Source organism: Ranitomeya variabilis, chromosome 1 (genome assembly GCF_051348905.1).
Source record: "Ranitomeya variabilis isolate aRanVar5 chromosome 1, aRanVar5.hap1, whole genome shotgun sequence".
In the NCBI taxonomy this organism is placed as follows: domain Eukaryota; kingdom Metazoa; phylum Chordata; class Amphibia; order Anura; family Dendrobatidae; genus Ranitomeya; species Ranitomeya variabilis.
The window spans coordinates 193,848,619-193,871,350 of NC_135232.1; the positions used below are offsets into that span (position 1 = coordinate 193,848,619).

General features: G+C 43.9%; 1 protein-coding gene across 1 annotated transcript in view; it reads right to left on the reverse strand.

Moving 5' to 3' along the window:
- Positions 1–22,732, reverse strand: part of FBN2 (fibrillin 2) — a 379,678-nt gene that overhangs the window by 203,670 nt on the left and 153,276 nt on the right. The gene's annotated exons all lie outside the window — the stretch shown is intronic.

A 22,732-nucleotide genomic window follows, 5' to 3' on the forward strand; every position in this document is an offset into this window, starting at 1 on the left:
CTTGAAAGTATCGGTATCGGAAAGTATCGGCCGATACCGGCAAAGTATCGGATCTGATCCGATACCGATACCCGATACCAATACAAGTCAATGGGACTCAAGTATCGGAAGGTATCCCTGATGGTTCCCAGGGTCTGAAGGAGAGGAAACTCTCCTTCAGGCCCTGGGATCCATATTAATGTGTAAAATAAAGAATTAAAATAAAAAATATTGATATACTCACCTCTCCGACGCAGCCTGGACCTTACCGCTGTGAACCGGCAGCCTTCTTTGCTTAAAATGAGCGCGTTCAGCACCTTCCATGACGACACGGCTTCTGATTGGTCGCGTGCCGCTCATGTGACCGCCACGCGACCAATCAGAAGCCGTGACGTCATCCCTCAGGTCCTAAATTCCTAGAAGGGAATTTAGGACCTGAGGGATGACGTCGCGGCTTGTGATTGGTCGCGTGGCGGTCACATGAGCGGCACGCGACCAATCAGAAGCCGTGACATCATGGAAGGTGCTGAACGCGCTCATTTTAAACAAAGAAGGCTGCCGGTTACCAGCGGTGATGTCCAGGGGCCTCCGGACAGGTGAGTATATCAATATTTTTTATTTTAATTCTTTATTTTACACATTCATATGGATCCCAGGGCCTGAAGGAGAATTTCCTCTCCTTCAGACCCTGGAAACCATACACTGGAAACTTCCGATTCCGATTCCCGATACCACAAAAGTATCAGATCTCGATATCGGAATTCCGATACCGCAAGTATCGGCCGATACCCGATACTTGCGGTATCGGAATGCTCAACACTATTTGCAGTACTTTCTAACCCAATTTTTGGGAAAATTTCAGCAAAACTGTCAAATTTGAATTTTAATAGATTTGTTCATCTCTAGTTTCTATTTTTGAGATTTACATCTCATTCACCCTACATTATTAAAAAACAACCTATTAATGTACAGTATTAGGGCTCATACTCATTTGCGAGAAAAACAGACGAGTGCAATCCGATAAAAAAATCGGAATGCACTCAGACCAATATTCAATATTCCCTGCTCATCTGCCATTTTTTTCTCAGCGCCGAGATTTTATCTCCGAAAATCTTGGTGCCAAGATCTCCAACTGCGCATGTGCCGCCCTCCAGCAGCCATTTTCCCAGAGTCCACCACACAGGAAACCATGGAACTGCAAGGGGCTATGGCCTTTCACAAAATGACGGCAGAGCCCTCCGCAGCATCGCAAACATCAGCAGCAGCACCGGACACCCCTGCAGCACCGCTGGGCACCCCTACAGCACCACCGGGCAACCCACAGTGCCACTGGGCACCCCGCAGCACTGAGCACTTACAGCAGCGGCACCCCGCAGCACTGAGCACTCACAGTAGCAGTGCCGGGCACCAATAGCACCTCCCAACACCCTGTCATCCCAGCCTGTGGCCTGCAGCAATGGCATCGGTAAGGTATATCCGCATTAAAAGGTGCACCCCCATTTTTCCCCAAAATTTTTGGGGAAAAAGTGCGTCTTTTAATCCGAAAAATATGGTATATATATATATCCGTATTTTGTGGACTATAAGATGCATCAGACCATAAGACGCACCCCAATTTTGGGAAGGAAAAAAGTAAAACATTTTTTATAAAATGTTAGTACATCTTACAGTCTGATTTTATGGTAGTGTACTGAGAAAGGGGGTGGCTGCAGTGGATCAGGGTCAAAGGAGGCATGGTCAGTGCTGTATGTCAAAGGAGGCATGGTCATTGAAATGTCAATATGCGCATGCATTGCTTCGGCCATTTTCCGCAAGCCCACCACAGGGAAATCGATGAGAGGTATGGGCATTTTACTCACTGCCAACATTTTCTGAAAGCCCAGGACCTGCAGCCTCGCACTGCTGGGGCATCCCTTCCTCCCTGCCTGGGACCCACACCATAGCCCCACTCCTGCTGCAGCCAGCCTCTTGCAGCAGCGACCCTGCCTTGTGTGACCTTGCTCCACCAAAGCTGATAAGTTATATTTGGATTATAAGACATACTCTTATTTTCCACCCAAATTTGGGGGAAAACAAGTGCGTCTCATAATCCTAAAAATGTGGTAGTTAGGTTCCAGAAACATTTGGACACTAACACAAGTTTTGTCATTGTAACTGTTTACCTAAACATATTCAAGATACAGTTATATAATCAATATGGACTTAAAGTACAGACCCTCAGATTAAATTTCCAGGTATTCTCATACAAATTGGAATAAGAGTGTCAAATCTCCACCAGAACCTGCTCTTGTGACTTCTGCTTCTGTCACCAGGACTCTGCCGTATTCACTCTGCGGGCGGTGCTGGTGATAGAGAAGATGTCAGAACCAGAAGCTCTGGATGGCAGACTCTGTCCTGTCACTAAGGTTAGAGTGGATGGGATCTGCAATGCTGACAAGTAGGGTTGAGCGACTTTCATTTTTTTAAGATCGAGTAGGGTTTTGGGAAACCCGATTTTGTCCAGAGTCGAGTCGAGTGCAGTCGGCCGATTATCGCTAAAAGTCGGGGATCGACCGAAACACGAAACCCAATGCAAGTCAATGGGGAAGCATAGTCGGCAGTGAGTGGAGGCCAGGAAAACACCTACAGTGCCCATTTTAATGCCAAAAACATCCATTCTTGTTTCTGAAGCTTGTCAATCTTAATTAACTTTATAATAATAGTTGGGCATAGGGAATTGGGGGTCATTTGGCAAAAGTTGTGGGGGGAGTAGGGCCGGCTCAAGTTTTTCGTGGGCCCAGGAAATGCGGACTACGTCACGGCGGTGTTGCAGGGAAAGGTAATTATTTAAAAGTTGCAAGTGCTGTGATCCTGAGCAAGCAGGGGGGGGGCCCACTCGTTCGCATTGCCACTGGCACAGGGCCCCTCAAAGTACGGCGGTGTGTTTGCATGGCGGGGGCGCCTCCCACCAGCAGCGACACTTTTGCGTACTCTGAGGGGCCCTGTGCCAGTGACGTCGCCAACGAGTATGCCCCCCCACCTGATGAAGGAACCTGCACTTTCATCTGCACCTTCCTCTTTGTCCCTGTGTAAGGTGGTATAACATGCGGGAAGGGGAACCTTACTTTCAGCAGGGACAGATTCTGGCTGTGTAGAGTACAAGGGGAATGTAGTGGTCTCGGTCAATGTACCAGCAGACTCATTTAGCAGTGGCTGGGCAATGGGCAGGATGAGGAGGAAACAGATATAGGGCCAAAGAATAAAGTAGGCTACATGCAGTTCAAAATTGGTAACAGGACTAAACAGGCGGCATTGCTTTGTTCAGTGGAGTAGCAAACCCAAGAGCAGCAGACACTGTTTCAAGGGCCTAACCACACTAGTAGGCCAAATGCAGTTTAATATCTGATAGTATAGGGCGAAAGCCAGAATGTGGAAGCTCAGCTTTGTTCAGTTGAGGACAACACCAGGGAGGGGCAGACACCTTTAGTAGGCCGGAAAAGCCTATTGCATTTTTTAAAATGGTAATTTGGAGCAGAAGGTTGAAGCTCAGCTTTATTTAGTTGAGGGCAACACCAGGGAGGGGCAGAAGCCGTTAGTAGGCCCTAACCACCATTTTTTTTTTAAAACCACTTAATGAGAGCCGGAAGGTTGAAGCTCAGCTTTATTTAGTTGAGGACAACACCAGGGAGGGGCAGAAGCCGTTAGTAGGCCCTAACCACCATTTTTTTTTTTTAAAACCACATAATGAGAGCCGGAAGGTTGAAGCTCAGCTTTATTTAGTTGAGGACAACACCAGGGAGGGGCAGAAGCCGTTAGTAGGCCCTAACCACCTTTTTTTTTTTAAAACCACATAATGAGAGCCGGAAGGTTGAAGCTCAGCTTTATTTAGTTGAGGACAACACCAGGGAGGGGCAGAAGCCGTTAGTAGGCCCTAACCACCTTTTTTTTTTTTAAAACCACATAATGAGAGCCGGAAGGTTGAAGCTCAGCTTTATTTAGTTGAGGACAACACCAGGGAGGGGCAGAAGCCGTTAGTAGGCCCTAACCACCTTTTTTTTTTTTAAAACCACATAATGAGAGCCGGAAGGTTGAAGCTCAGCTTTATTTAGTTGAGGACAACACCAGGGAGGGGCAGAAGCCGTTAGTAGGCCCTAACCACCTTTTTTTTTTTAAAACCACATAATGAGAGCCGGAAGGTTGAAGCTCAGCTTTATTTAGTTGAGGACAACACCAGGGAGGGGCAGAAGCCGTTAGTAGGCCCTAACCACCATTTTTTTTTTTAAAACCACATAATGAGAGCCGGAAGGTTGAAGCTCAGCTTTATTTAGTTGAGGACAACACCAGGGAGGGGCAGAAGCCGTTAGTAGGCCCTAACCACCTTTTTTTTTTTTAAAACCACATAATGAGAGCCGGAAGGTTGAAGCTCAGCTTTATTTAGTTGAGGACAACACCAGGGAGGGGCAGAAGCCGTTAGTAGGCCCTAACCACCTTTTTTTTTTTAAAACCACATAATGAGAGCCGGAAGGTTGAAGCTCAGCTTTATTTAGTTGAGGACAACACCAGGGAGGGGCAGAAGCCGTTAGTAGGCCCTAACCACCTTTTTTTTTTTTAAAACCACATAATGAGAGCCGGAAGGTTGAAGCTCAGCTTTATTTAGTTGAGGACAACACCAGGGAGGGGCAGAAGCCGTTAGTAGGCCCTAACCACCTTTTTTTTTTTTAAAACCACATAATGAGAGCCGGAAGGTTGAAGCTCAGCTTTATTTAGTTGAGGACAACACCAGGGAGGGGCACACAGACAGACTCCTTTAGTAGGCCTGAAAAGCCTATTGCATTTTTCAAAATGGTAATTTGGAGCAGAAGGTTGAAGCTCAGCTTTATTTAGTTGAGGGCAACACCAGGGAGGGGCAGAAGCCGTTAGTAGGCCCTAACCAAAGTTGAAGGCCAAATGCAGTTTAATTTCTGATACTATAGGCCGAAAGCCAGAAGGTGGAAGTTCCGATTTAGACAGTGGAGCACAATTTGAATTAGGGACTGCAGACAGACTTAGTAGGCTGTCCCCTGTGGACCATGCATCCACCACATTAACCCATTGCGCCGTAATGGACACGTAATCTTCCGTGGCCATGCCTACAGGTCCATGCGTCTGTTGTCAGGTGCACCTTTGTACTCACAGATTGCCAGAGTGCATGGACAATGCGGTCTTCTACATGCTGGTGGAGGGTTGGGATGGCTTTTCTCGCAAAAGAAGTGTCGACTGGTTAGCTTGTAGCGTGGTACAGCGTAGTCCATCATGGCCTTATTAATAGTAAATAAAATATATAACTAGGCTCTATGAACTTTTAAATAGGTTCCAGGGGTACACGGGCAGCATTGGTGTGGTCAGTGGAGGAGTATTGCAAGTAGGGGCTGCAGACAGGCTATCAAAGGCCTAAAATAACAAACAGTAGGCAGTCATGGCAGTTTTACATCGGTTACATGGATACACAGGCAGGCACTCCAGGCAGCATTGTGGTCAGTGGAGGAGTATTGCAAGTAGGGGCCGCAGACAGGCTATCAAAGGCCTAAAATAACAAACAATAGGCTCATTGCAGTTTTACAGCGGTTACATGGATAGACGGGCAGGCAGCTTGGTGGTGGTGAGTGGAGGAGTATTTAAAGTAGGGACCGCAGACAGGCTTCAAAGGCCTAACATAAGAAAATGGGCTGGCTGTAGGCACTTTATAATTGGTTCCAGGGGTACACGGGCAGCAGTGGTCTGGTCAGTGGAGGAGTATTTAAAGTAGGGACCGCAGACAGGCTTCAAAGGCCTAACATAAGAAAATGGGCTGGCTGTAGGCACTTTATAATTGGTTCCAGGGGTACACGGGCAGCAGTGGTCTGGTCAGTGGAGGAGTATTTAAAGTAGGGACCGCAGACAGGCTATCAAAGGCCTAACATAACAAACAATAGGCTCATGATGGCAGTTTCACAGCGGTTACATGGATACACGGGCAGGCAGCTTGGTGGTGAGTGGAGGAGTATTTAAAGTAGGGACCGCAGACAGGCTATCAAAGGCCTAAAATAACAAACAATAGGCTCATGGCAGTTTCACAGCGGTTACATGGATACACGGGCAGGCAGCTTGGTGGTGGTGAGTGGAGGAGTATTTAAAGTAGGGACCGCAGACAGGCTTCAAAGGCCTAACATAAGAAAATGGGCTGGCTGTAGGCACTTTATAATTGGTTCCAGGGGTACACGGGCAGCAGTGGTCTGGTCAGTGGAGGAGTATTTAAAGTAGGGACCGCAGACAGGCTTCAAAGGCCTAACATAAGAAAATGGGCTGGCTGTAGGCACTTTATAATTGGTTCCAGGGGTACACGGGCAGCAGTGGTCTGGTCAGTGGAGGAGTATTTAAAGTAGGGACCGCAGACAGGCTATCAAAGGCCTAACATAACAAACAATAGGCTCATGATGGCAGTTTCACAGCGGTTACATGGATACACGGGCAGGCAGCTTGGTGGTGAGTGGAGGAGTATTTAAAGTAGGGACCGCAGACAGGCTATCAAAGGCCTAACATAAGAAAATGGGCTGGCTGTAGGCACTTTATAATTGGTTCCAGGGGTACACGGGCAGCAGTGGTCTGGTCAGTGGAGGAGTATTTAAAGTAGGGACCGCAGACAGGCTATCAAAGGCCTAACATAACAAACAATAGGCTCATGATGGCAGTTTCACAGCGGTTACATGGATACACAGGCAGCTTGGTGGTGAGTGGAGGAGTAGTGCAAGGAGTGTCTGTCCCAGTACTCCCAAAATATAAATAGATGTTAATGTCTCGCAAAACAACCAAAACAAAAAAAAAAGGTGGCATACTTAGGTACAGGGGTGGGCTCATCTACTGAGTTTCTGACATTGTAATTTGGCAGTAACTATTTAATGGTGCCAATATAGGACACAGACACAGACTACTTTAAGTTGCATCATAGATGTCTACAAATTTGTATTGTCAGTGCCAGACATTGAATGATGTCAGCGAATAGACTAAAGATTGGTGGAGCTGTGCGACATAATTTTGCACGTGGTAGAGCACATTTTGAGCTGGGGTAGGGGGGAACTCTCTTGAGGCCGGCGGGACCGCCCCAGGGCCCCTCATGTTACAACGGTGTGTCTGACGTTGGGTGCGCACCACCACCGCCAGAGACACTACATTGTACTATGAGGGACCCAGTAGCAATGCCGTCAACCAAAAGCGAGCACACCCACCTCTTCAGACAAACAGCAGTCTCACGGGTGCTTGCGCCAAGTCGCGATACCACGGCCCCGTGTGGGGAGTTTTGCCATTTAGGGAGGTGTAAACATGTCGTATGCTGTACAATCAGCTGCAGCAAATTAGACATTAGAAAAGTAATTCACAGGCAAGAGCTTTTCATAGGAAAGCTAGGTGTCGGCCGGGCAAGGTGGGGCAAAAGATTTCGAAATCCAGTTGTGGTTCATTTTAATGAATGTTAGATCGTCAACATTTTGGGTAGCCAGACGAGTCCTTTTTTCGGTTAATATTGAACCTGCAGCACTGAATACTCTTTCTGATAGGACACTTGCTGCCGGGCAAGCAAGCTCCTGCAATGCATATTCTGCCAATTCTGGCCAGGTGTCTAATTTGGAGGCCCAGTAATCAAATGGGAATGACGGTTGAGGGAGAACATCGATAAGGGATGAAAAATAGTTAGTAACCATACTGGACAAATGTTGTCTCCTGTCACTTTCAATTGATGCAGCAGTACCTGTCCTGTCTGCGGTCATAGCAAAATCACTCCACAACCTGGTCAGAAAACCCCTCTGTCCAACGCCACTTCTGATGTGTGCACCCCTAACACTCCTAGTCTGCTGCCCCCTGGAGCTTGTGTGAGAACGATCACGTGCGCTGTGTGCTGGGAATGCCTGAAGCAAACGGTCAACAAGAGTTGATTGTTTGGTTGCTAATATTAGTTCCAAGTTCTCATGTGGCATAATATTTTGCAATTTGCCTTTATAGCGTGGATCAAGGAGGCAGGCCAACCAGTAATCGTCATCGTTCATCATTTTCGTAATGCGTGTGTCCCTTTTTAGGATACGTAAGGCATAATCCGCCATGTGGGCCAAAGTTCCAGTTGTCAAATCTCCGGTTGTGATTGGTTGAGGGGCAGTTGCAGGCAAATCTACGTCACTTGTGTCCCTCAAAAAACCAGAACCCGGCCGTGACACGCAACCAATTTCCTGTGCCCCCGGGAAAGGTTCGGCATTAAAAATATACTCATCCCCATCATCCTCCTCGTCCTCCACCTCCTCTTCGCCCGCTACCTCGTCCTGTACACTGCCCTGACCAGACAATGGCTGACTGTCATCAAGGCTTCCCTCTTCCTCTGGTGCAGACGCCTGCTCCTTTATGTGCGTCAAACTTTGCATCAGCAGACGCATTAGGGGGATGCTCATGCTTATTACGGCGTTGTCTGCACTAACCAGCCGTGTGCATTCCTCAAAACACTGAAGGACTTGACACATGTCTTGTATCTTCGACCACTGCACACCTGACAACTCCATGTCTGCCATCCTACTGCCTGCCCGTGTATCCTCCCACAAATAAATAACAGCACGCCTCTGTTCGCACAGTCTCTGAAGCATGTGCAGTGTTGAGTTCCACCTTGTTGCAACGTCTATGATTAGGCGATGCTGGGGAAGGTTCAAAGACCGCTGATAGGTCTGCATACGGCTGGCGTGTACAGGCGAACGTCGGATATGTGAGCAAAGTGCACGCACTTTGAGGAGCAGGTCGGAGAACCCAGGATAAGTTTTCAATAAGCACTGCACCACCAGGTTTAAGGTGTGAGCCAGGCAAGGAATGTGTTTCAGTTGGGAAAGGGAGATGGCAGCCATGAAATTCCTTCCGTTATCACTCACTACCTTGCCTGCCTCAAGATCTACTGTGCCCAGCCACGACTGCGTTTCTTGTTGCAAGAACTCGGACAGAACTTCCGCGGTGTGTCTGTTGTCGCCCAAACACTTCATAGCCAATACAGCCTGCTGACGCTTGGCAGTAGCTGGCCCATAATGGGACAACTGGTGTGCAACAGTGTCATCTGCCGATGGAGTGGTTGGCCGACTGCGTTCTGTGGAAGAGCTGTAGCTTCTGCAGGAGGACGAGGAGGAGGAGGAGGGGGTGCGAACGCCTACAGCCAACTGTTTCCTAGACCGTGGGCTAGGCACAACTGTCCCTAAATTGATGTCGCCTGTGGACCCTGCATCCACCACATTCACCCAGTGTGCCGTGATGGACACATAACGTCCCTGGCCATGCCTACTGGTCCATGCATCTGTAGTCAGGTGCACCTTTGTACTCACAGATTGCCTAAGTGCATGGACGATGCGCTGTTTAACATGCTGGTGCAGGGCTGGGATGGCTTTTCTGGAAAAAAAGTGTCGACTAGGTAGCTCGTATCGTGGTTCAGCGTACTCCATCAGGGCTTTAAAAGCTTCGCTTTCAACTAAACGGTAGGGCATCATCTCTAACGAGATTAGTCTAGCTATGTGGGCGTTAAAACCCTGTGTACGCGGATGCGAGGATAAGTACTTCCTTTTTCTAACCAGAGTCTCATGTAGGGTGAGCTGGACTGGAGAGCAGGAGATCGTGGAACTTTCGGGTGTGCCGGTGTACATGGCAGACTGAGAGACGGTTGGAGACGGTATTGTTTCCGCCGGTGCCCTAGATGCAATATTTCCTCCTACTAAACTGGTGATTCCCTGACCCTGACTGCTTTTGGCTGGCAAAGAAACCTGCACAGATACTGCCGGTGGTGCGGAAAATGGTGGCCTTACAGTGACGGAAGGGATGTTGCGTTGCTGACTAGCTTCATTGGCCGAGGGTGCTACAACCTTAAGGGACGTTTGGTAGTTAGTCCAGGCTTGAAAATGCATGGTGGTTAAGTGTCTATGCATGCAACTAGTATTTAGACTTTTCAGATTCTGACCTCTGCTTAAGCTAGTTGAACATTTTTGACAGATGACTTTGCGCTGATCAGTTGGATGTTGTTTAAAAAAATGCCAGACTGCACTCTTCCTAGACTCGGATCCCTTTTCAGGGATTGCAGACTGAGCTTTAACCGGATGGCCACGCTGTCCTCCAACAGGTTTTGGCTTTGACACGCGTTTTGGGCCAGATACGGGCCCGGCAGATGGAACCTGTTGCGATGTTGATGCCTGCTGCGGCCCCTCCTCCACCTCCGCTTCTGAACTACTGCCGCCTGCACCCTGTTCCCCCAATGGCTGCCAATCAGGGTCAATAACTGGGTCATCTATTACCTCCTCTTCGAGCTCGTGTGCAACTTCGTCTGTGTCACTGTGTCGGTCGGTGGTATAGCGTTCGTGGCGGGGCAACATAGTCTCATCAGGGTCTGATTGTGGATCTGTACCCTGAGAGGGCAATGTGGTGGTCTGAGTCAAAGGAGCAGCATAGTACTCTGGCTGTGGCTGTGCATCAGTGCACTCCATGTCAGAATCTACTTGTAATGGGCATGGCCTGTTAAATGTTTCACTTTCTAAGCCAGGGACGGTATGTGTAAAGAGCTCCATGGAGTGACCCGTTGTGTCGCCTGCTGCATCCTTCTCTCTTGTTGTAGTTTTTGCTGAGGAGGACAAGGAAGCGACTTGTCCCTGACCGTGAACATCCACAAGCGACGCGCTGCTTTTACATTTACCAGTTTCGGAAGAGGAGGCAAAAGAGCTAGAGGCTGAGTCTGCAATGTAAGCCAAAACTTGCTGTTGCTGCTCAGCCTTTAAAAGCGGTTTTCCTACTCCCAGAAAAGAGAGCGTTCGAGGCCTTGTGTAGCCTGACGACGAAACTGGCTCCACAGCTCCAGACTTAGGTGGAATATTTTTATCCCCACGACCACCTGATGCTCCACTACCACTACCATCATTACCAGCTGACAATGAACGCCCACGACGACCTCTTGCACCAGACTTCCTCATTGTTTAAAAATCGTAACCAAACTAACTTTATTTGTTGCTGTCAAACAACTTACACGGTGAGCTATAACTTCAGTATGATTTCAATATCCCTTAACAGGTTGGTGAGACCACAAGGAAAATCAGGCACAATGTTACACACTCTGTTTTCTGTGACACCAAATCACAGAGATGACACACACGCAGGACTGTCACTCAAGCACTAATGTCAATATTAATCTCCCACCTAATTTATTTTTTTTTTTTTCTCTGTGAGACTTTAGAAACCAAATAATATTTAAAAAAAAAACAAAAAAACAAGGCTTTCTATGGCCCACTGAATGAGAGATGGCACGCACAGGAGTGGCACACAAGCCCTGACTGAGGCCAATATTTTTCTCCCACTGATTGATGTAGTGTTTTTGTGTTGAGGTTGATTTTAAAACACAAATGAAGGAAAAAAATAAAAAGGCTTTCTATGGCCCACAATTAGAGAGAGAGGTGGCACACCCAGGAGTCAAGACTGGCACACAAGCTGAAATGGCAATATTACTCTCCCACTGTTTTTTTATGTATTTTTTTTTTATTTTCAGGGAGACTTTAGAAACCAAATAATATTTAAAAAAAAAAAAAAAAACAAGGCTTTCTATGGCCCACTGAATGAGAGGGACAGAGGTGGCACACCCAGGAGTCAAGACTGGCACACAAGCTGAAATGGCAATATTACTCTCCCACTGTTTTTTTATGTATTTTTTTTTTTTATTTTCAGGGAGACTTTAGAAACCAAATAATATTAAAAAAACCAAAAAATAAATAGGCTTTCTATGGCCCACAATTAGAGAGAGAGGTGGCAAACCCAGGAGTCAAGACTGGCACACAAGCTGAAATGGCAATATTACTCTCCCACTGTTTTTTTATGTATTTTTTTTTTTTATTTTCAGGGAGACTTTAGAAACCAAATAATATTAAAAAAACCAAAAAATAAATAGGCTTTCTATGGCCCACAATTAGAGAGAGAGGTGGCAAACCCAGGAGTCAAGACTGGCACACAAGCTGAAATGGCAATATTACTCTCCCACTGTTTTTTTATGTATTTTTTTTTTTTATTTTCAGGGAGACTTTAGAAACCAAATAATATTAAAAAAACCAAAAAATAAATAGGCTTTCTATGGCCCACTGAATGAAAGGGAGAGAGGTGGCACACCCAGGAGTCAAGACTGGCACACAAGCTGAAAGGGCAATATTACTCTCCCACTGTTTTTTTATGTATTTTTTTTTTTTATTTTCAGGGAGACTTTAGAAACCAAATAATATTAAAAAAACCAAAAAATAAATAGGCTTTCTATGGCCCACTGAATGAAAGGGAGAGAGGTGGCACACCCAGGAGTCAAGACTGGCACACAAGCTGAAAGGGCAATATTACTCTCCCACTGTTTTTTTATGTATTTTTTTTTTTTATTTTCAGGGAGACTTTAGAAACCAAATAATATTAAAAAAACCAAAAAATAAATAGGCTTTCTATGGCCCACAATTAGAGAGAGAGGTGGCACACCCAGGAGTCAAGACTGGCACACAAGCTGAAATGGCAATATTACTCTCCCACTGTTTTTTTATGTTTTTTTTTTTTATTTTCAGGGAGACTTTAGAAACCAAATAATATTAAAAAAAAAACAAAAAAACAAGGCTTTCTATGGCCCACTGAATGAGAGGGAGAGAGGTGGCACACCCAGGAGTCAAGACTGGCACACAAGCTGAAATGGCAATATTACTCTCCCACTGTTTTTTTATGTATTTTTTTTTTTTATTTTCAGGGAGACTTTAGAAACCAAATAATATTAAAAAAACCAAAAAATAAATAGGCTTTCTATGGCCCACTGAATGAAAGGGAGAGAGGTGGCACACCCAGGAGTCAAGACTGGCACACAAGCTGAAAGGGCAATATTACTCTCCCACTGTTTTTTTATGTATTTTTTTTTTTTATTTTCAGGGAGACTTTAGAAACCAAATAATATTAAAAAAACCAAAAAATAAATAGGCTTTCTATGGCCCACAATTAGAGAGAGAGGTGGCACACCCAGGAGTCAAGACTGGCACACAAGCTGAAATGGCAATATTACTCTCCCACTGTTTTTTTATGTTTTTTTTTTTTATTTTCAGGGAGACTTTAGAAACCAAATAATATTAAAAAAAAAACAAAAAAACAAGGCTTTCTATGGCCCACTGAATGAGAGGGAGAGAGGTGGCACACCCAGGAGTCAAGACTGGCACACAAGCTGAAATGGCAATATTACTCTCCCACTGTTTTTTTATGTATTTTTTTTTTTTATTTTCAGGGAGACTTTAGAAACCAAATAATATTAAAAAAACCAAAAAATAAATAGGCTTTCTATGGCCCACTGAATGAAAGGGAGAGAGGTGGCACACCCAGGAGTCAAGACTGGCACACAAGCTGAAAGGGCAATATTACTCTCCCACTGTTTTTTTATGTTTTTTTTTTTTTTTCAGGGAGACTTTAGAAACCAAATAATATTAAAAAAAAAAAAAAAAAAAAAAATAGGCTTGCTATAGCCCACTGAATGAGAGATAGCACACACAGCAGTGGCACACAAGCCCTGACTGAGGCCAATATTTTTCTCCCACTGATTGATGTAGTGTTTTTGTGTTGAGGTAGATTTTAGAACACAAATCACGGAAAAAATAAATAGGCTTTCTATGGCCCACTGAATGAAAGGGAGAGAGGTGGCACACCCAGGAGTCAAGACTGGCACACAAGCTGAAAGGGCAATATTACTCTCCCACTGTTTTTTTATGTATTTTTTGTTTTTTCAGGGAGACTTTAGAAACCCAATAATATTTAAAAAAAAAAATAAATAGGCTTTCTATGGCCCACTGAATGAGAGGGAGAGAGGTGGCACACCCAGGAGTCAAGACTGGCACACAAGCTGAAAGGGCAATATTATTCTCCCACTGTTTTTTTAGGTTTTTTTTTTTTTTTTCAGGGAGAATTAGAAACCAAATAATATTAAAAAAAAAAAAAAAAATAGGCTTGCTATAGCCCACTGAATGAGAGATAGCACACACAGCAGTGGCACACAAGCCCTGACTGAGGCCAATATTTTTCTCCCACTGATTGATGTACTGTTTTTGTGTTGAGGTAGATTTTAGAACACAAATCACGGAAAAAATAAATAGGCTTTCTATGGCCCACTCAGTGAGAGATGGCACACACAGGGATGGCACTGTAGCAGAAATGCCAATCTTAATCTCCCACAAAAAAAAAAAACAAAAAAAAAAAAAAAACTGTCCTACAATTACTATCTCCCTGCAGTAATGTAAGCCAGGTATGGCAGGCAGCAATAGGAGTGGACTGATGCACAAATTAAATAAAAAGTGTGGAAAAACAGAAAAGATAGCTGTGCAGAAAGGAAGGAACAAGAGGATATGTGCTTTGAAAAAAGCAGTTGGTTTCCACAGTGGCGTACACACAGCAATACAGCTATCACGGAGCCTTCTAGGGCAGCCCAATGAGCTACAGCGCTGAGGGGAAAAAAAAAAAAAAATAGCTTCCACAGTCCCTGCACACCGAAGGTGGTGTTGGACAGTGGAAATCGCTGCAGCACAAGCGGTTTGGTGGTTAGTGGACCCTGCCTAACGCTCTCCCTGCTTCTGATGAAGCGGCAGCAACCTGTCCCTAAGCTCAGATCAGCAGCAGTAAGATGGCGGTCGGCGGGAACGCCCCTTTATAGCCCCTGTGACGCCGCAGACAGCAAGCCAATCACTGCAATGCCCTTCTCTAAGATGGTGGGGACCAGGATCTATGTCATCACGCTGCCCACACTCTGCGTTCACCTTCATTGGCTGAGAAATGGCGCTTTTCGCGTCATTGAAACGCGACTTTGGCGCGAAAGTCGCGTACCGCATGGCCGACAAGCACAGGGGTCGGATCGGGTTTCATGAGACGCCGACTTAGCCAAAAGTCGGCGACTTTTGAAAATGATCGACCCGTTTCGCTCAACCCTACTGACAAGTCTGTCAGTGTGGCTGTGTGCTGCCAAGCTAAGGTTATCAGCTCCCTGCTCCAGCCAATTGGTAAACACCACACCGTACTAAAGCTTCCGGCTTGCTGGTGGAAGCTGCCAGATATAGCTGGATAGGTGTGTGTGTAATCTGCTCCTGTTTGGCTCTAGTGCATTCCTGCTCTGATCCCGGCTTATGTTTCTGACTATTCTTATGGATTTTGATTTTGTCCTTTATGTTACATCTCGACTCTGACCCTGCTTGGCAACCTTTCTTGCCTCTGGAAAGCAGTCCTGCTGTGCTAACATTCCACTGGGTCTTATTGTAAAACCAGATCCCTGTACAGTGGCTAGAGAGTATTGGTATTTCTCCGGAGTCTGCAATACGGAATGGGTTGTACCAAGTCTGTTTGATGCAGCCTTTTGAGACAGTGATATCAAACAGACGTTACACGGGTTTATGAATTACAGCTCTTTAATATGTAGCTGCCTCCTTTTCAAGGGACCAAAAGTAATTGGACAATTATCTCAAAAGCTCTTTAACCCCTTTCTGCCATTGGACGTACTATTCCGTCCATGTGGGGTGGGCGCTAATTCCCAAGGACAGAATAGTACGTCCAGCACGATCGGCCGCACTCACGGGGGGAGCGCGGCCGATCGCGGCCGGGTGTCAGCTGCCTATCGCAGCTGACATCCGGCACTATGTGCCAGGAGCGGTCACGGACCGCCCCCGGCACATTAACCCCCGGCACACCGCAATCAAACATGATCGCGGTGTGCCAGCGGTACAGGGAAGCATCGCGCAGGGAGGGGGCTCCCTTCGGGCTTCCCTGAGACCCCCGGAGCAATGCGATGTGATCGCGTTGCTGCGAGGGTCTCTTACCTCCTATCCCTGCAGGCCCCGGATCCAAAATGGCCACGGGGCTGCATTCGAGTCCTGCAGGGATTACTTCCGGGTGCAGACCAGGCTCTGGTAAGCCTGCAGCACTGGAACTCAGATCGGTGATCTGACAGAGTGCTGTGCAAATCTGTGAAAATTCCTAAATAAAGAAAAAAAAATTATTCCCATAAATACATTTCTATATCTAAATAAAAAAAATCAAACAATAAAAGTACACATATTTAGTATCGCCGCGTCCGTAACGACCCCACCTATAAAACTATATCACTAGTTAACCCCTTCAGTGAACACCGTAAAAAAAAAAACGAGGCAAAAAACAACGCTTTATTCTTATACCGCAAAACAAAAAGTGGAATAACACGTGATCAAAAAAACGGATATAAATAACCATGGTCCCACTGAAAACGGCATCTTGTCCCGCAAAAAATGAACTGCCATACAGCATCATCAGCGAAAAAATAAAAAACTTATAGTCCTCAGAATAAAGCGATGCCAAAATAATTATTTTTTCTATAAAAAAGTTTTTATCGTATAAAAGCACCAAAACATAAAAAAATGATATAAATGAGGTATCGCTGTAATCGTACTGACCCGAAGAATAAAACTGCTTTATCAATTTTACCAAACGCAGAACGGTACAAACGCCTCCCCTAAAAGAAATTCATGAATAGCTGGTTTTTGGTCTTTCTGCCTCACAAAAATCGGAATAAAAAGCGATCAAAAAATCTCCCGTGCCCAAACATGTTACCAATAAAAACGTCAACTCGTCCCGCAAAAAACAAGATTTCACATGACTCTGTGGACTCAAATATGGAAAAATTATAGCTCTCAAAATGTGGTAACGCAAAAAATATTTTTTGCAATAAAAAGCGTCTTTCAGTGTATGACGGCTGCCAATCTTAAAAATCCGCTAAAAAACCCACTATAAAAGTAAATCAAACCCCCCTTCATCACCCGCTTAATTAGGGAAAAATTAAAAAATTTAAAAAATGTATTTATTTCCATTTTCCCATTAGGGTTAGGGTTAGGGCTAGGGTTAGTGTTAGGGTTAGAGCTAGGGTTAGGGTTAAGGCTAGGGTTAGGGCTAGGTTAGGGTTAAAGCCAGGGTTAGGGCTAGGGTTAGGGCTAGGGTTAGGGCTAGGGTTAGGGTTAGGGTTAGGGTTAGAGCTAGGGTTAGGGCTAGGGTTAGGGTTGGGGCTAGGGTTGGGGCTAGGGTTAAGGCTACAGTTAGGGTTGGGGCTAAAGTTAGGGTTAGGGTTGGGGCTAAAGTTAGGGTTAGGGTTTGGATTACATTTACGGTTGGGAATAGGGTTGGGATTAGGGTTAGGGGTGTGTCTGGGTTAGAGGTGTGGTTAGGGTTACCGTTGGGATTAGGGTTAGGGGGGTGTTTGGTTTAGGGTTTCAGTTATAATTGGGGGGTTTCCACTGTTTAGGCACATCAGGGGCTCTCCAAACGCGACATGGCATCCGATCTCAATTTCAGCCAATTCTGCGTTGAAAAAGTAAAACAGTGCTCCTTCCCTTCCAAGCACTCCCGTGCGCCCAAACAGGGGTTTACCTCAACATATGGGGTATCAGCGTACTCGGAACACATTGGAGAACAACTGGTGCAGTCCAATTTCTCCTGTTACCCTTGGGAAAATACAAAACTGGGGGCTAAAAAATAATTTTTGTGGAAAAAAAATATTTTTTATTTGCACGGCTCTGCATTATAAACTGTAGTGAAACACTTGGGGGTTCAAAGCTCTCACAACACATCTAGATGAGTTCCTTAGGGGGTCTACTTTCCAAAATGGTGTCACTTGTGGTTTTTTTTTACTGTTTAGGTACATTAGGGGCTCTGCAAACGCAATGTGACGCCTGCAGACCATTCCATCTAAGTCTGCATTCCAAATGGCGCTCCATCTCTTCTGAGCCCTCCCATGCGCCCAAACAGTGGTTCCCCCCCACATATGTGGTATCAGCGTACTCAGGAGAAATTGGAAAAAAACTTTTGGGGTCCAATTTCTCCTGTTACCCTTGGGAAAATACAAAACTGGGGGCTAAAAATAATTTTTGTGGAAAAAAATTTTGTTTTATTTTTAGGGCTCTGCATTATAAACTTCTGTGAAGCACTTGGTGGGTCAAAGTGCTCACCACACCTCTAGATAAGTTCCTTAGGGGGTCTACTTTCCAAAATGTTGTCACTTGTGGGGAATTTCAATGTTTAGGCGCATCAGGGGCTCTCCAAACGCAACATGGCGTCCCATCTCAATTCCTGTCAATTTTGCATTGAGAAGTCAAATGGCGCTCCTTCGCTTCCGAGCTCTGTCATGCACCCAAACAGTGGTTTACCCCCACATATGGGGTATCAGCGTACTCGGAACAAATTGTTCAACATCTTTTGGGGGCCATTTTCTCCTGTTACCCTTGGTAAAATAAAACAAATTGGAGCTGAAGTAACTTTTGTGTGAAAAAAAGTTAAATGTTCATTTTTATTTAAACATTCCAAAAATTCCTGTGAAACACCTGAAGGGTTAATAAACTTCTTGCATGTGGTTTTTAACACGTAGAGGGGTGCAGTTTTTAGAATTGTGTCACACTTGGGTATTATCTATCATATAGACCCCTCAAAATGACTTCAAATGAGATGTGGTCCCTAAGAAAAAATGGTGTTTTAAAAATGAGAAATTGCTGATCAATTTTAACCCTTATAACTCCCTAACAAAAAAAAATTTGGTTCCAAAATTGTGCTTATGTAAAGTAGACATGTGGGAAATGTTACTTATTAAGTATTTTATGTGACATATCTCTGTAATTTAATTGCGTAAAAATTAAAATTTTGAAAATTGCAAAATTTTCAAACTTTTTGCCAAATTTTCTTTTTTTCACAAATAAATGCAGGTAATATCAAAGAAATGTTACCACTATCATGAAGTACAATATGTCATGAGAAAACAGTGTCAGAACCACTGGGATCCATTGAAGCGTTCCAGAGTTATAACCTCATAAAGGGACAGTGGTCAGAATTGTAAAAATTGGCCTGGTCATTAACGTGCAAACCACCCTTGGGGGTGAAGGGGTTAATGGTCTCCATGGGCTTTTCCCATATTAATAAATCATCAATTAAGCAGGTAAAAAGTCTGGAGCTGATTCCAAGTGTGGCATTTCTATTTGGGAGCTGTTGCTCTGAACCTACAACCTGCATTTAAAGGAACTCTCAATGGAAGATAAACAGACCATCATTAGGCTGAAAAAAAGAAGAACTCTATCAGTGATAGCTGAAATGTTAGGAGTAGCCAAATCAACAGTTTGGTACATTCAACAAAAAAAAAGTGCTCTGGTGAGCTTGGGAACTAAAAAAAGGTTTGGACATCCACAGAAGACAACAATGGTGGATAAAGGCAGAACACTTTCCATGTTGAAGAAAGACCCCTTCACAACATCCACCCAACTGAAGAACACCCTACAGGAAGTATGTGTTTCAGTATCTAAGTCTACCATAAATAGAAGACTTCATGAAAACCAAACCATTTTAATCAGCCTTAAGGCTAAGTGCACACGTCGCAGAATTGCCGTGGAAATTTCAGCAGCAATTCTGCAATTCTTGCTACGAGTATATCGCATGCAGAATTGGCCTGCATATTCCTGCTAAAAACTAGCGTTATGCAAGCATAATTAGCTTGCAGAATGCTAGCGTTTTTCAAGCGATCTGTAGCATCGCTTGGAAAACTGATTGACAGGTTGGTCACACTTGTCAAACATAGTGTTTGACTAGTGTGACCAACTTTTTACTATTGATGCTGCCTATACAGCATCAATAGTAAAAAGATCTAATGTTAAAAATAATGAAAAAAATAAAAACCGCGATGTCATCGCAGGTCCTTCACACAAAGCATCCATGGGAACAGAAGCGGCTGCGTGCATCGCTGAGAGGCGGGAAGACTCCAGGGGCCATCAGAAGGTGAGTATATCACTATTTTTTATTTTAATTCTTTTTTTTAACAATTATATGGTTCCCAGGGCCTGGAGAAGAGTCTCCTCTCCTCCACCCTGGGTACCAACCGCACATAATTCACCTACTTCCCGCATGGTGGGCAAAGCCCTATGCGGGAAGTAAGCGGATCAATGCATTCCTAGGTGTGCGGAATCCCCGCGATTCCGCAAGTTAATGAACATGCTGCGTTTTTTTCTGGAATGCGTTTCCGCTCAGGAAAACAACGCAGCATGTGCACAAAAAATGAGGATTGCATTCTATTAAATATTATGCTTAATGTGAGTGTTTTTTTCGCGGTTTTATAGCATTTTTATAGCGAAAAACTGCAAAAAAAACCGCAAAAAAAACGTGATGTGTGCACACAGCCTAAAAATAGAAAGGCCAGATTAGATTTTGTAAAAAAAAATACAACTAAAGCATTCTTTGGACAGATAAAATGAAGAAGAAAGTATTTAGAAAGCTTGAAATGGATCATTCGTGATCCAAAGCCCACCACATCGTCTTTAAAACATGGTGGAGGCAGTGTGATGGTATGGACATGCATGATTTCCATCGGCACTAGTCATTAGTGTTTATTGATGATGTGACTGAAAACAGAAGCAGCCAGATGAATTGTGAAGAGTACAGGGCTATACTTTCTGCTCAGATTCAAACAAATGGAGCAAGATTGATTTGACAATGCTTCACAGTACTGATGGACTATGCAAAAAAACATAGTGGAGAAGCAACCCGGGAGTTTTTTAGGCAAGGAATTGAAATATTCTGCAATGGCCAAGTCAGTCAACAGATCTCAACCCCATCGGGCATACATTTCTCATGTTTAAAACACAACTTAAAGCAGAAAGACCCACAAACAAGCAACAACTGAAGTCAGCTGCAGTAAAGACCAGGCAAAGCATCACAAAGGAGGAAAACCAGAGTTTTATGCTTGATTACGTCCATGTCTTCCAGATTTCAGGAACTCAATGTCTGTAAAAAATTATCTACAAAGTTTTTAAAATGAAGCTTTATTTATGAGAAAGTTAATTTGCCCAATTACATTTCAGCCCCTGAAATGAGGAAGCTTTGTAGTAACATTGTTGCAATTCTTAAATGTTTCACAGGATATTTTGTTCAACCCCTATATTTAAACCTGAAAGTCTATGCTTCAGTTGCAACTCAGGTGTTTCATTTTAAATCCAAAATATTGGCATACAGAGCCCAAATCATGACTGTCCAAATATTTCTGGACCTAACTGTATACATATATATATATATATAGTGTCTTGAAAATAAATTCATACATGTGATTTTTTTCACATTTTTTCACCTTACAACCACAAACGTAAATGTATTTTCTCGGTATTTTCTGTGCTATACCAACACAAAGTAGCAAGTATGTGTAAAGTGTAAAGGAAATTATACATGGTTCTCTAAACACTTTAAAAATATAAATCAGAAAATTGTGATATGCATATGTATATGCATATGTATTCAGCGCTCTGTAGTCTGATACCCCCTAAATAAAATCCAGAGTAACCAATTGCCTCGAGAAGTCACATAATTAGTAAACTGAGTCCACATGTGGGTAATTTATTCATGGTATAGCTACAGCTGTTCTTTGTAGCCACAGTGATTTGTTTGCAAACATCAGGCATCACACAGCATCATTAACATCAAGGAAAACACCAGACACTTCAGGGATAAAGTTGCGGGCAAATAATAAAGCAGGGTTAGGTTTTAAAAAATAGCCCAGCCTCTATACCTTTCATGGATCACTGTTCAATCCATCATCCAAATATGGAAGGAGAATGGCACAACTGCAAACTTACCAAGACGTGGCTATCCACCTAAACTGAAATCACAAGCAAGGAGAGCACTAATTAGAGAAGCATACACGAAGCTAATGGTCACTTTGGAGGAACTGTAGAGATCCACATCTAATGTACGAGAATCTGTCCTTAGGACAACTGTTAGTCGTATTCCCCTCAAATCTAGCCTTTAAGGAAGAGTTGCAAGAAAAAAGCCATTTTTGAAAGCAAGCCATAAGAAGTCCCATTTGTAGTTTGCAAAAAGCCATTTAGGGACTAAGATACCACAAGGAAGAAGATTCTCTGGTCAGATAGGACCAAAGTAAAACTTTTTGGTCACATCACTATGTGTGGCAGAAAACTAGCACTTCACATCACCCTAAAAACAGCATCCGCACTGTCAATGGCAGCATTGTGCTGAGGAGATGATTTACTTCAGCAGTGACAAGGAAGTTAATAAGAGTTGATTAAAGAAACTGCAAAAGACTTGAGACTGGGGTGTAGGCTTATCTTCAGCAGGATAACAACCTTAAATATAGTGACAGAGCTAAAATAGAATGGCTTAAATCAAAGCATAGTCATGTGCTTGAATGGCCCAGTTACAGTCCAGACCAAAATCCCATTGAGAATCTGTGGCAAAACTTTAAAATTGCTGTTCGCTGATGCTCCTCATCCAATCTCACTGAACTAGTGGTAGTTTTCAAGTAAGAAAGAGCAAAAGTGTCAGCCTTTAGATGTGCAAAGCTGTCAGAAATATACCCCAACAGCAGTAATTGCAGCGAAAGGTGGCCCTACAAAGTATTGACTCAGGGAGGTTGAATACACATGCACGTCACAATTTTCAGATTTATAATTTAAAATTTTTTAGAAAACCATGTGTCATTTCTTTTACACTTCCCAAATATGTGATACTTTGTACTGGTATATCATATAAAATCCCAATAAAATACATTAAAGTTTGTGGGGGTAATATAAAAGATGTGGTAAAGTTTACAGGGTTTAAACACTTTCTATTTCAAGACACTGTATATATATGTACACATATATAATAATATACACATGGCATTACACATTTTATAGATACTACCATATAGTGCAGTGACATTGACATTAAGCATTCTTTTATTTTTCAAGTT